This window comes from Microcaecilia unicolor, chromosome 1 (genome assembly GCF_901765095.1).
Source record: "Microcaecilia unicolor chromosome 1, aMicUni1.1, whole genome shotgun sequence".
NCBI lineage: Eukaryota > Metazoa > Chordata > Amphibia > Gymnophiona > Siphonopidae > Microcaecilia > Microcaecilia unicolor.
Window position 1 is genome coordinate 564,906,064 of NC_044031.1, and position 14,340 is coordinate 564,920,403.

Sequence of the window (14,340 nt, forward strand, 5' to 3'; positions counted from 1 at the left end):
GATGGTGGCATGAAGTCTGCGGTGTGAGGCTGCTCTCTGAGCTGCAATTTCTTCTTCTTACCTTGTTTTCTTCTGTGCCTGAGGAATAGGTGATGCTGCATACTAAAAGGAAAGGATTGGTCTGGGTGTGTCCCTCACAGGCTTAGATCTCTTCGCTGGTACAACAAAGCATAGATCGGTATGCCATCGACACCCCAACATTAATATCCAGAGAAATCCCTTCTGCTGTGGTCAATGAAGGAGCATCTTCCACCCTTGGATTGGAGGTTTCATTATCTCCTCTGGATGCCACCACCCCCATGTTGTAGTGGCTTCACCTGCTGCACCTATGAAAGCTTGGTAAGTGGATGGCGTGATTCTGAGCCCCGTTAGTGAGGGGGCTGGTTTGGTGAGGAAGCCTGCCAAGGAATCAAGTGTAGGGACCGGAGCATTATTGGAGCCCTCCACAGGAGTGACCCTGGAACACATTTGTAAAGGCCTGCAACATCTGAATACCATTGTAACAGAGTCCACGACCAAGGAAAAGACTCTGGACCCAATATTCAGACTCAGGGAGATAGATGAACTGTCTCCCGCAGTCATTGCTGAACCTGTATATTCAATGCTGGGCCGGTTACTGGCATTGAATATTCAGTTTAAATTTGTCTGGTTCTAACTTAACCAACCAAGCTAATTTTCAAACTAGCCAGTCAAACTGAAACCAGCCAAAGTTATTCCACTATTCTGGTGGCCAAGCTGGCTGTATGGTGAAAATTGTTGGATAGCCGGTTATATTGTGCGATATAACTGGTTATCTTTAAGCTGCTATCCAACGATATTTAGTGCCTGATAGCCAGCTATCCGACACTGAATATCATTGGATAGCTAGTTAAGTGCTGTTTCGGCGGTCAAACCGTTTTAAATATCGGGCGGTCAGAATTGACATCAGTTGTGGACAATGTCAGGGTGGATTGTGCTACTCAGTTCCACCAGCTAAATGAAGAAGTAAAGTTCTTCAGGACTTTAAATCTACTGTAGCTAATAATAAACTATTTCTCCATAGGAAGATAGAGCAACTTGAAAATTATAATAGGGGATTAATTCTCCACTTTTTCAATTTCCCCAAGCCTTCTGGAATTCTCCCTGGAGATTTATTTAAGAAATATTTGATTGAAGTTTTACATTTTTTATCTGATGCTATATGTCTTTAGAAAAAGGGTTTACTTTGTTTCTAATACCCCTAATAGACCAGAGAATAATGAACCGAAAGAGGTATTATCTAAAGAAGGGGGGTTAGATTTGAACAATTTGTCAGCAGTGTTGGAGGAATTGACTTCAAATAGCCACCCTGCTAATATTTTTTTATTTTTGAACAAGATCTTAATCATGTGTTGAGTCTATTTTTGTAATGCCAAGATGTTGTTTCATGGTCAGAAGATTTGGATTTGTCCAGGCATTACCTTCAGTTGTGGGTGTTTGGTAGGGAAAGAGTGCATGGTCAGAAGCTGCTCAGCCACTGCAAGGTTTCTAGCACAGTGGTGCACCCAGGTAAACATGAATTGCTGGAAACAGGTATTCGATATGCAAGCATGCATATAGTGATAAACTGAGCTACCCCCTGAGCAAGCAATTACAAATAATTGAGAAGTCACAAAGGACTCAGTTGGTAGGGGGGTTGCTGGATATTGGTGGATGGCAGGGGAGGGCAGGGGGGGACAGGAGGGTCTCTGGACATGGGTGGATGGCAGGAGGGAGGATGGGGTCACTGGACATGGGTGGATGGCAGGGGGGACAGGGGGTTGCTGGACATGGGTGGATGGCAGGGGGACAGGAGGGTCACTGGACATGGGTGGATGGAAGGGGGGTTGCTGGACATGGGTGGATGGCAGGGAGGATGGGGTCGCTGGACATGGGTGGATGGCAGGGGGGACAGGGGGTTGCTGGACATGGGTGGATGGCAGGGGGGACAGGGGGTTTGCTGGACATGTGTAGAGGGCAGGGGAGGGCAGGGGACACAGGGGGTCGCTGGACATTGGTGGATGGCAGGGGAGGGCAGGGGGACAGGAGGGTCTCTGGGCATGGGTGGATGGCAGGGGGGTTGCTGGACATGGGTGGATGACAGGGAGGATGGGGTCGCTGGACATGGTTGGATGGCAGGGGGGACAGGGGGTCACTGGACATGGGTGGATGGAGGGCATGGGAGAGGAGGGCTGCTAGACATGGGTGGATGGAGGAGAGGGAAGGGAGAGAGAAGAAATGCTGGACATGGATGGAGGCGAAGAAAGAGTGAGGAAGGAGATGAGATGAGGGAAAAGGAAGAGAGGAGAAAAACTGCACATGGATGTAGAAAATAGGCAGAAGCTGGATCCACTGGACAATCAAGTCTGTGGAGGACCCAGCTTTTACTTACAGATGTAGGGCAAGAAATGAAGAAGAAAGGAGGAAAGTAAAGAAATAAATGGAAAGGAAGCCCTGTAAACTGAGTTAAGAGGACAGATAGCAACAGAATCAGACACTGAGCCAGCATGATCAGAAAAACAAAGTTACCAGACAACAAAGGTAGGAAAAATCATTTTATTTTCATTTTAGTGTCTGGAATATGTCCAATTTGAGAATTTACATCTGCTGTCTTATTTTGCACTGGGTATACTGGACCTGTAACAGCTTACAGAAATTATTTATAATGAAGAAAAATCACATTATTTTTTTCTCCTATACTAGTATAATATTTTCAAAGATGTCTGTTTATATGCGCTATGGCTGGTATAATGGGTGTGGCAAACGTGGGTATGGATATAATAGGGATGGAGTCATATGTGGTGACTCCGCCCACAATGAGTACTGGCACCTTTTTTTTTCTACAAAAAAAGCACTGGATAAATTACAACACCAAATTTAGAAAGAGCATGGTCAAAAACCTGTTCATCATGTGGAGACATAAGGTAGTTGACCTTTCCTTTAGGCAATTTAGCCCTGACAGATTTCCAAATGCCTACTCTTTCAATAGGCCAAAGGGCCCTCTTTCATACTCCAAAATGCACTTCTGCACAGTATAACAGTTCACAGTGTATGTGGAACCCATGTAGATTTTACTATGCAAGCGCCATCTGCTGAGCCCTACATCCAGCAACCTTGTGCAAATCACCTAGAGACAGATGCCATCAGCAGCAATTCTGCACCAATTAGGCTTGAATCTATGCTGCCTTGGTTAGAAAAATATCCTTGGCAAGTACAGGCTGAGAAGATCAATACTAGTTTTTCCCATGGTTTCAAAATCTCATGCAGAGGCTCCATTATTTCTTTTCCTTCTAACGCGTCATCCAATCAACAGCACCTTTCCATAGGTAGGCGAAAGACTGAGAAATAAGTTTCTCTAGGTAGGGTGGGGGGGGGGGGCTTTCACTTCATTTCCTCTGTCTGGATTGATCTTTTCACCTCTGGGTATGGTGCCAAAGAAGGAAGCAGGCAAATTTTGCCTGATATACAACCTGTAAATGATCACATTGATCTCCAGATATGTTCTATCCAATAGGCTTCTATTGATCAAGTAGTTCAGTTGATTAGGCTCATTTATTGAAAGCTGACATTGAGTTTGCTTTCAGGCTGCTACCCATGCACCCAGATTCGTATCACCTTTTGGATTTCTGTTTTGAGAACAAATTCTACTATGACGAATGTTTCCCAGTGGGGTGCTCTATTTTATATGCATTCTTTGAACAATCCAGCTGTTTTGTACATTGAGTGGTTATAATGACTGCAAAAGAGTGCTACAATTATTCCTCTGCACTGACCAGCATGTTGGCATCCTGTTGGCCCCTAAAAATACAGTTGGCCCTGCTTCACAACACCCCTTTCTGAATATTGAGATTGATATAATATGGAAGATCGTGAAGGTGTCCTTTTACTAAGCTGCAGTAAAAGGGGTTTTTGATGCATGCCGAGGCCCACTTACCATGCAGCCTTTTCAGGGAAGAGCTCTTATCGCCACTCATTGAGGTAGTGGTAAGGGCTCCCGCACTAACCCAGTGGTAACCAGGCAGCATGCAGCGCTCGTTAGTAAAAGGGACCCTTTCAGGCTTATTTTCGAAAGAGAAGGGCGCCCATCTTTCGACACAAATCGGGAAATGGGCGTCTTTCTCTCAGGATCGCCCAAATTGGCATAATCAAAAGCCGATTTTGGGCATCCCCAACTGCTTCCCATCGCGGGATGACCAAAGTTCCCGGGGGTGTGTCGGAGGCGTAGCGAAGGCGGGATTGGGGTGTACCTAACAGATGGGCATCCTCGAGCGATAATGGAAAAAAGAAGGGTGTCCCTGATGAGCACTTGACCGACTTTACTTGGTCCATTTTTTCTTACGACCAAGCCTCAAAAATGTGCCCAAACTGACTAGATGACTACCGGAGGGAATCGGGGATGACTTCCGCTGACTCCCCCAGTGGTGACTAATACCCTCCCACCCTGAAAAAAAAATTAAAAACGTTTTTTTTCCAGCCTCAAATATCATACTCAGATCCATCACAGCAGTATGCAGGACCCTGGGGGGGGTGGGGGGGAGGTGTGTGTGTTTGTCAGCGGAGGCACGGACGTCCTTCTTTCAAACATTTTGGACATCCTGAACTGCACCCCCCCCCCCCCCCACACACACACACAGGGACAACTGAATTTCAAGGGAATGGAGTGGAGGAGTGGCCTAGTGGTTAAAGCACCAGTCTTGCAATCCAGAGGTGACCAGTTCAAATCCCACTGCTACTACTTGTCATCCAAAATCCAAATAAGTAAATAAAGAGGGTGTCAGAGGCATAGCAAAGGCATGGATGTCCTTCTCACAGAAACATCCACATTTTGGACATCCTCAGCACAGCATAGGCGCCTAACACTTGGACGTCCTTCACCCATACCCCCCCCAAAAAAAGACGTCCCTGACCAGCATTTAGACATTTTCACCTGGACTTGCATTTTTTAAAGGTTGTAGATGCCTATTATATATGCAGCTTGTCTGCGTGTATAGCCATCTTTGGCATGCGCAGAGCAGCCACACATAACACTTGGCGCTCTGCACTGGCTTCTCCTCCTTAGGAAGGAAATCGTGTGAAAATGAGCTAACAGCGAGCAGCTCATTTGCATGCGATTTCCTTCATGCATGCCCGTTCCTTTCCGAATCGCTAAGGGATTGGTAAGGGAAGGGCTTTTTCAGTTCAGTTAGTGCATCAGTTAGTCCACTGCAGTGCCCCCTAGGGTGCCCGATTGGTGTCCTGGCATGTCAGGGGGACCAGTGCACTACGAATGCTGGCTCCTCCCACTACTAAAGCATCCTCGATTTCCATTATGGCCGAAAACTGGGGGTGACCATCTCTAAGGTCGACCATCTCAACATTTATGTCGACCATCTCTAAGGTCAACCTAAATGTTGAGATTTGGGCGTCCCTGACTGTATTATCGAAACGAAAGATAGCTGCCCATCTTGTTTCAATAATACGGGTTTCCCCGCCCCTTCGCGGGACGTCCTGCAAGGATGCCGTCAGGAAAACTTGGGCGCCCCGTTCGATTATGCCCCTCCACGTGTTTGAATATTTTAAAAATGATCAAAACCTTCACAAGAAATATGCATGTACTTTTATGCGGTTATAAAATTATCCCTTAAAATCCCAAGCAAACGTCAAAGTTAACTTTTTGGACTAGTGAATAGTTACAGCAGACTATGGTGGGTTTAGCCACATCTTGCTCCATCTAGTTAACACACAGTATCATTTCCCAGATTTAAGAAGGAAAGATAGCATCTGTTCTTTGCAGGTGATGCATGCATTATTTTGGGGGCCTCTGGCAGAAAATTGAAGAGATGAAAAGCTTTTACCACTGCTTGCATGAAAAAATACGACTTAGAATAAAATGTTCACATATATCATGTAACCTGTATTCTAAGACACTGCTTGCACCACAGGAGTAACTTTCAGAGACCCAAGGACAGAACATGCTGGCTTTAAATAGTCAATGACACTCAGCCAAGGCTAATATATTTGAATTAAAAATTGTGATATCAGATCTGGCCAGTTTGTGAAAATTTATGAAGGAACATATGCCAATGATTATGAAATCTGTCCATCACCCTACCCTCGGACTCATGCTGGCACGCTCCCTTTTCTTTTCATAAATAAATCTAGCAAAAAGTCCAGAAGATTCTAATTCAGATGAAGCAAATGAAAGCTTTCCTATTATGACCAGCTTTTTTTTTAGAAATCTAGTCCTTTCTCATGGAGAACTTACAATAAAACAATAAGGAACCTTTTACAAGTTAGTCTGGATTACTCTCTATGCAAAACAATGTCATTACTCACTTTGAAGAGATTTTTGAATGACACTCAATCAGCAGTAGCAATGCATGGTTCAAGAGATGGCAATTTAAAAATAAGAGGATAAGTTTACTATACTCTTTGATATAGCATTTCCACAATAAATTCATGTTATTAATGTTATTCATTGTTCTCCATGTCACCTTTTCTATTAACTGAATTCTTATTTCTTTTCTTCTATTTCATTCAACAGATTGAGCCTGTCAATAAATTGCTGTTTTATTACTACATTGGCCAGTATCTTCCCTGGCTCCAACGCAGTTTATTTTGAAAAGGCTTCTTCCTTTGATATTGACAAGATTCTTTTGCAACTGAAATTGTGTTGCCTATACAGCAGCTTCCTCTAAATCCATTTCGTATTTTCTTATTAAATCAAAACACAAAACTCCATTGTCTTTGTATTGAGCATGTCATTTTCAATCAGGTATGCTGTTATCGGTTCAGTGCAGTCTCTATAACTGTTTTCTTTCAATAAGTCTATACTATACTATTCAGTACTTTTTTGACTTATGCCTAGAGAGATTTATTAATCAAGAGGTCCTTTTACTAAAGGTCTGCCATGCGGCAACCTGGAACTACCACCGGCCCAACACAGTTGCCCGCGGTAGTTACACCCCCAGCGTGCACCATTTCTGGTGCTAGAAGAAATATTTTTTAAATATTTTTGCAGGGGGGGTCCACTGCGTGGGAGCCCTTACCACCACCTCAATGGATGGCAGTAAGTGCTCCCCCCTGAAATGGCCACATGTTAAGTATAAACTTACCGCACGGCCATTTCTTTTTTCGGCCTTTTTACCTGCTGCGGTAAAAAAGGCCCAGGAACCTGGCAAAAATGGCCACCACTGCTAGAGCAGGGCCCCTAATGGAAGGGCCCCCTACTGCCTTAGAATATACTTTCAAGTTTCAAAACATGTGCAATTAAGTTAACATGTAATATGTTCCTTTGAGTTTCATTTGCAAACATTGATTGGCCTCAACATGTTTATTTATCCAAATGATTGACATTGTATAGATCTTTTTTTTTATATACTGAAATCCACAAACATCAGGAATCTTAATTATTCACACACACACACACAAATCTAATTGCATAGGCAAACTAGACTATCGTTTGGACATATTTTGTGAAGTTCTATGACAGTTCCTTCCAAATTATACAGAGATGCAATGAAGTTTGAAATAGCTGCAATAATATGATAAAACTGGCACTGGATTATAATAGAAAATCAGAAGTGCAATTGGAAGTACACAGCCCATTTCAACAAAGCTATTCATTACTGCATGCATTGGGCAGCCCTGGGAGTGGGGAACTGGACAAATGGTCCCTGTGGATATCCTTATTAAAGACATTGGGACTGTATGTGGGACTCATGGAAGGGCATAATTGAACATCGCCGGTGAAATAGATCGCCGGTGATGTATTTTGGAGGAGGCGCAGCAGCTGGCCGGAACCGTATTATTGAAAAAGATGGCCGGCCATCTTTTTTTTTTAAATAATACGGTTTAGCCCAGCCAAATGCCAGAGTTCGCCGGGTTTGAGATCGACAGTTTTGTTTTTCAGCGATAATGGAAAAAAAAGTCGGCCATCTCAAACCCGGCGAAATCCAAGGCATTTGGTCATGGGAGGAGCCAGCATTTGTAGTGCACTGGTCCCCCTCACATGCCCGGACACCAACCGGGCACCCTAGGGGCCATTTCTACATTTTTTTAAAAAATACCAAAAAAGCTCCCAGGTGCATAGCTCCCTTATCTTGGGTGCTGAGCCCCCCCAAATCCCCCCCCCAAACCCACTCCCCACAAATCTACACCATTACCATAGCCCTTATGGGTGAAGGGGGGCACCTACATGTGGGTAGAGTGGGTTTTGGGGGGGGTTTGGAGGGCTTAACTTTTACCACCACAAGTGTAACAGATAGGGGGGGGGGGGCGGACCGGGGTCTGCCTGCCTGAAGTGCACTGCACCCATTAAAAACTGCTCCAGGGACCTGCATACTGCTGTCAGGGAGCTAGGTATGACATTTGAGGCTGGCATACAGGCTGGTAAAAAAAGTTTTTGATTTGTATTTTTTTAGTGTGGGAGGGGATTGGTGACATCTGGGGGAGTACAGGGAGGTCATCCTCCATTCCCTCCGGTGGTTATCTGGTTAGTTGGGGTACCTTTTTGAGGTTTTGTCGTGAAAATAAAAGGACCAAGTAAACCCGGCGAAATACTGCTTAACGCTGCTTTTTTTTTCCATTATCCGCGAAAGCCAGACATCTGGTAGCCACGCCCATGCCCGCCTTCGCTATGCCGCCGACACGCCCCCTTGAACTTTCGCTGGCGAGGCGACGGGAAAGTGGCAATGCTGTCAAAAAAGCCGCTTTCGATTTTACCGATTTCGTTGCTTTTGAGAGATCGCCGGCCATCTCCCGATTTATGTCGGGAAATGGCCGGCGATCACTTTTGAAAATAAGCCTGATGAGCATTTAATGACAACACATACAGCAGTTACAAACATTTGGGGTGGGGAGACAAAACAAACCCAGACCTGTTTTCCAGGCCCCAAAGCCAATGTTTTGCATCCTTCCATGCATGCTAGGCAACCAGATCTCCATGCATTGCATATAGCTGACATAATAATGTTGATCATTTTTTTTTCTGTTATTTAATTTACCTGTTTCACTTCTTAACCCTTCCAGTCCCATTCTTCATCTACTTTTTTCTCTTCTCCACACCCTCTATGTCTTATCCATCTTCTGCTCTTTCCAGGGTCTCCTCTCCATTTGATATTTCTTCTCTCTCCATGTCCACCATCATTCTTTGTTCCTATCTGTCCTGTCCTGCACCTCCCCTCTCTGTCCCTGTTCATCCACCTCTCCAGCTTCTTCCCTCACTTCCCTTTCGTTTGCACCCTCACCCTGGGGCCAGCATCTTTCCATCTCTCTCCCCTGCCCCATCCCATGGTATAACATCTCTCTCTCTCTCTCTCTCTCTCTCTCTCTCTCTCTCTCAAAATTGCTTTGGTTGTATCACAGAAAGAATTGTAGAAAACCCATGACCCTTTACCCTCTGTCTCACTCAATTCCCAGTCCAGCATCTCTCCTACTCTCTTCCCCATCCATCCATCCATTCATCTGATCTCTCTCTTTTCCCGCCTCCATTCACATACCCTCCAATCCAAGCATCTCTTTCTCTTCCCTCATTCCCTGTGGGTCTAGCGTTTTCCCCCCTTGCTTCCATATGAATATAAGAATAGACATACTGTGTCAGACCAATGGTCCACCTAGCCCGGTATCCTGTTTCCAACAGTGGCCAATCCAGATCGCAAGTACCTGGCAGAAACCCAAATAATATAGGCTATGCATGAAAATTTCATGCATATGCATTGTGGATATCCTGATAAATTATCTGAAGAACTATGTTAAGAAGCACTGCTGTGGTGGCACCACACAAACAAAAACCCATCTGTTTTTAAACAAAGTGTCTGGCAGTGGAAGGAGCGTGTGCTGCTCCTGAGGTGATAATCACAATCTATATCTTTTTGTATGACATGTTGTAAAAGGGATAGCTCTGTTGAAGGGGAATATGGAATTTGTGATATAGAACTGGAGGTGCAGAGATTCTATCTGATCTTGTAGAGAATCCAGACTCCATACAGAAGACAAAGCCATAGTGGAAAGATTAAATGAATTCTTTGCTTCGGTCTTCACTGAAGAAGATTTGGGAGAGATACCAGTGCCAGAAATGGTATTCAAAGCTGATGAGTAAGAGAAATTGAATGAAATCTCTATAAACATGAGGGATATAATGGCACAATTTGACAAATTGAAGAGTAGCAAATCTCCTGGACTGGATTGTAATCTTCCATGAGCACTGATAGAATTGAAAAATGAGCTTGCGAAACTATTGTTAGTAATATGTAATGTATCCTTAAAATCAAGCACGGAAGATTGGAGGGTGGCCAATGTATTGCCAATTTTTAAAAAAGGTTCCAGAGGAGATCCGGGAATTTATACACTGGTGAGCCTGAAGTTGGTGCCAGACAAAATGATAAAGACTATTATAAATAACAAAATTACAAAGCATATTCAAAAGCATGGATTAATGAGACAAAGCCAACATGGGTTTAGTGAAGGGAAATCTTGCCTCACCAATCTATTACATTTCTTTGAAGGGATGAACAAACATGTGGATAAAGGTGAGCCGGTCAATATTGTGTATCTGGATTTTCAAAAGGCATTTGACAAAATACCTCATGAAAGACTCCAGAGGAAACTGGAGAGTCATGGGATAGGAGGTAATGTCCTATTGTGGATTAAAAACTGGTTAAAAGATAGAAAACAGACAGTAGGGTTAAATGGTCAGTATTCTCAAAGGAGAAGGGTAGATAGTGGGATTCCCAAGGGGTCTGTGCTGGGACCACTGCTTTTTAATATATTTACAAATGATCTAGAGATGGAAGTAACTAGTAAGGTAATTAAATTTGCTGATGACACAAAGTTATTCAAAGTTATTAAATCATAAGAGGATTATGAAAAATTACAAGAGAACTTTATGAGACTGAGAGACTGGGCATCTAAATGGCAGATGGCATTTATGTGAGCAAGTGCAAAGTGATGCATGTGGGAAAGAGGAACTCCAATTATAGTTATGTATTGCAAGGTTCCACATTAGCAGTCACTGACCAGGAAAGGGATCTAGGCGTCATCATTGATGATACATTGAAACCCTCTGCTCAGTGTACAGCAGCTGCTAAGAAAGCAAATAGAACATTAGTTATTATTAGGAAAGGAATGGAAAACAAAATTGAGGACATTATAATGCCTTTGTATCAGTCCATGGTGTGACCGCACCTTGAATATTGTGTTCAATTCTGGTCACGGTACCTCACAAAAATTTATAGTGGAATTAGAAAAGGTACAGAGAAGGGCGATGAAATTGATAAAGGGGATGAGACGACTTGCCTGTGAGGAAAGGCTAAAGTGGCTAGGGCTCTTCAATTTGGAGGGAAAAGATGGCAGAGGAGAGATATGATAAAGATCTATAAAATAATGAGTGGAGTGGAATGGGTAGACGTGAATCGCTTGTTTACTCTTTCTAAAAATACTAGCACTAGGGGGTACGCATTAAAGCTACAAAGTAGTAAAATAAAACCTAGTCAGAGAAAATATTTATTCACTCAACGTGTAATTAAACTCTGGCATTCGTTGCCAGAGAATGTGGTAAAATAAGTTAGCTTAGCGGGGTTTAAAAAAAGATTTGGCTGGCTTGCTAAAGAAAAAGTTCATATACCATTATTAAAATGGACTTGGGGAAAATCCACTGCTGTATTGTACTGTTTTGAGATATTACCAGGTACTTGTAACCTGGATTGGCCACTGTTGAAACAGGATACTAGACTTGATGGACCTTTGGTCAGTCCCAGTATGCCAATACTTATGTACTTATGTACGATTTAGGCAGAGTCATGGAACAGAGAATATATTGGCTTTTTGTTGAAAACTCTTTATAGAGGGTCTTCAATGATGGTGAGTATTAGTGATACTATTATTGGCTCTTTCAATCTCATTTGATATAGTGTAGCTCTTAATGCTCTTAAATGTCCTAGATGTGATTGGATTGTTGAAACCTACGTAGTGCAGGATGATATCTTATTTGCAACTGCAGCCCCAACAGTGCTGTTCAAATTGGTGAAAGTTGGAATGTGGAGTCTCCGAGGGATCAGATCTTCCTTTGATTTTGTTTAATCTATCTATCTATCTATCTATCTATCTATCTATCTATCTATCTATCTATCTATCTATCTATCTATCCCTATGAAGAAAGACTAAGGAGGCTAGGGCTTTTCAGCTTGGAGAAGAGACAGCTGAGGGGAGACATGATAGAGGTATATAAAATAATGAGTGGAGTGGAACAGGTGGATGTGAAGCGTCTGTTCACACTTTCCAAAAATACTAGGACTAGGGGGCATGCAATGAAACTACAGTGTAGTAAACTTAAAACAAATAGGAGAAAACCTTTCATCACCCAACACGTAATTAAACTCTGGAATTCATTGCCGGAGAATGAGTAGGCGGTTAGCTTGGCAGAGTTTAAAAAGGGGTTGGACGGTTTCCTAAAGGACAAGTACATAGACCGCTACTAAATGGACTTGGGAAAAATCCACAATTTGGGGAATAACATGCATAAAATGTTTGTAAGTTTGGGTAGCTTGCCAGGTACCCTTGACCTGGATTGGCCACTGTCGGGGACAGGATGCTGGGCTCGATGGACCTTTGGCATTACTTAAGTACTATCTATCTTTATCTCTCTCTCTCTTTATATATCTCTCTCTCTCTCTTTATATATATATATATATATATATATATATATATATATATATATATATATATATATACGTATAACTATGTCTCTCTTGCTCTCTCTTGCTTCTGGTGACCGGCTTTGAATATCCAGTGTATTTTTGGATGGTTTAAACATAATTGACCAAGCTGATATTCAGTGCTGGCCAGTTGTGTTTAAACCAGCCAATGATATTCCAGGGTTTCAAACAGACAAATATGGCTGCGAAGCTCAAAATGAAAACTGGTGCAATAACCTAGTGGTTAGTGCAGTAGCTTGAAAACCTGGGGAACTTGATTATCGGGGGGTAGGGCAGGGGGTGGGTGTCTGTTTATGCAAACAATATTCAGATTCTGTGTCCCTTTTAGAAAAGATGGTGGTCATGCTGTTACTAGATTTAATGAATGTTTGAGGTAGATGCTACTAAGGCTGTCAAGCCACTGGATTGTTGCATGTGTTTAGGATGTATGTATTGGAATTTGAATATATGTATGGAATGCATTGTTATATTGGATTGCAGGAAGGTGTAAGGGGTGGGTATGTGTGTGTGTGTGTGTGTGGGGGGGGGGGGGGGGCGTTTGGATGCCAGGACTGCAAATTGCTCCGGTCATTAAAATGAGGCATATGAATTGGAATAAGTTAGTACATGAGTGAATTTCTTCATAAAGGCAGTTAATAAATCCCAATAAATAAAATAAATAAATAAAGATATCACCTAGCATACAAAAACTAGCCATTTTGTGCTTCAGTTTATGTTATTTTTCAGCAGCTTTCATCACTTAGCATTGTAGCAGTCTGGCAAGATGCCACAGATTTTACAACACACTATTATTATGTAAAAGAGAATAGGCAGTGAATTGGATTCATCTAAATGTGGGTATCAGCAAAATGTTTTGGCAGGAAGACATTTGTTGAGTCAAATGCACAGAAATGTTGGAATACTATCATATAAAGTGTTTTTCATGGAATGTGTGTATCACTAAATATTTGCGTAAATATTATTCATGGAACATTTCAGGGGTCTTCTATCAATGTAATAACATAGGAAGTGATGGCTGATAATGATATATGTTGTCCATCTAGCCTGCTCAGTAAAGTAATCAGGGTTACAATTGCCTCTCTGTGTAGGTGCCTTTGTTTAGGGTTGAAGCTACTGCTCCATGAAGCTACACCCTGATTCATTTTATGAATTGTAAAATGTTATTTAGGAACCCTAACTCATACATTAACTGCATATCATAATATGAAACAGGAAATGGGTGTGTAATGTGTATGGACTGCACCTTACAGTTAATGTATGGCAACTTATTGCACATGCTTACCCAGCAAATAATTCATATCATTTAATGCCCTCTCAATAGGTGGCATCTGTGGAGTGGTCAGACAGCCAATATTGGGTGGGTCTGAGCCTAAAATGAGTGGTCACAAAATTGTTTCTACACTCCCACCCTCCATTTCTGCCCTCCTCCCTGTCAGCTGAAGACTCCTGGCTTCTCCTCTCCCCCACTGGCCATCCAACATTTCTTCTGGTCTCTCAACCCCCCCAATTCCCTAGTGTACCTTTTAAAAGTTACTCTTTACACACCCTATCTCACCCATGGCTACACCACTGGATGGCATTACCTGCAATACAGTTAACATGCAGTAAGTATATTGTCTCTCTCTTAACTATTGAGAAACTGCTCCCAACG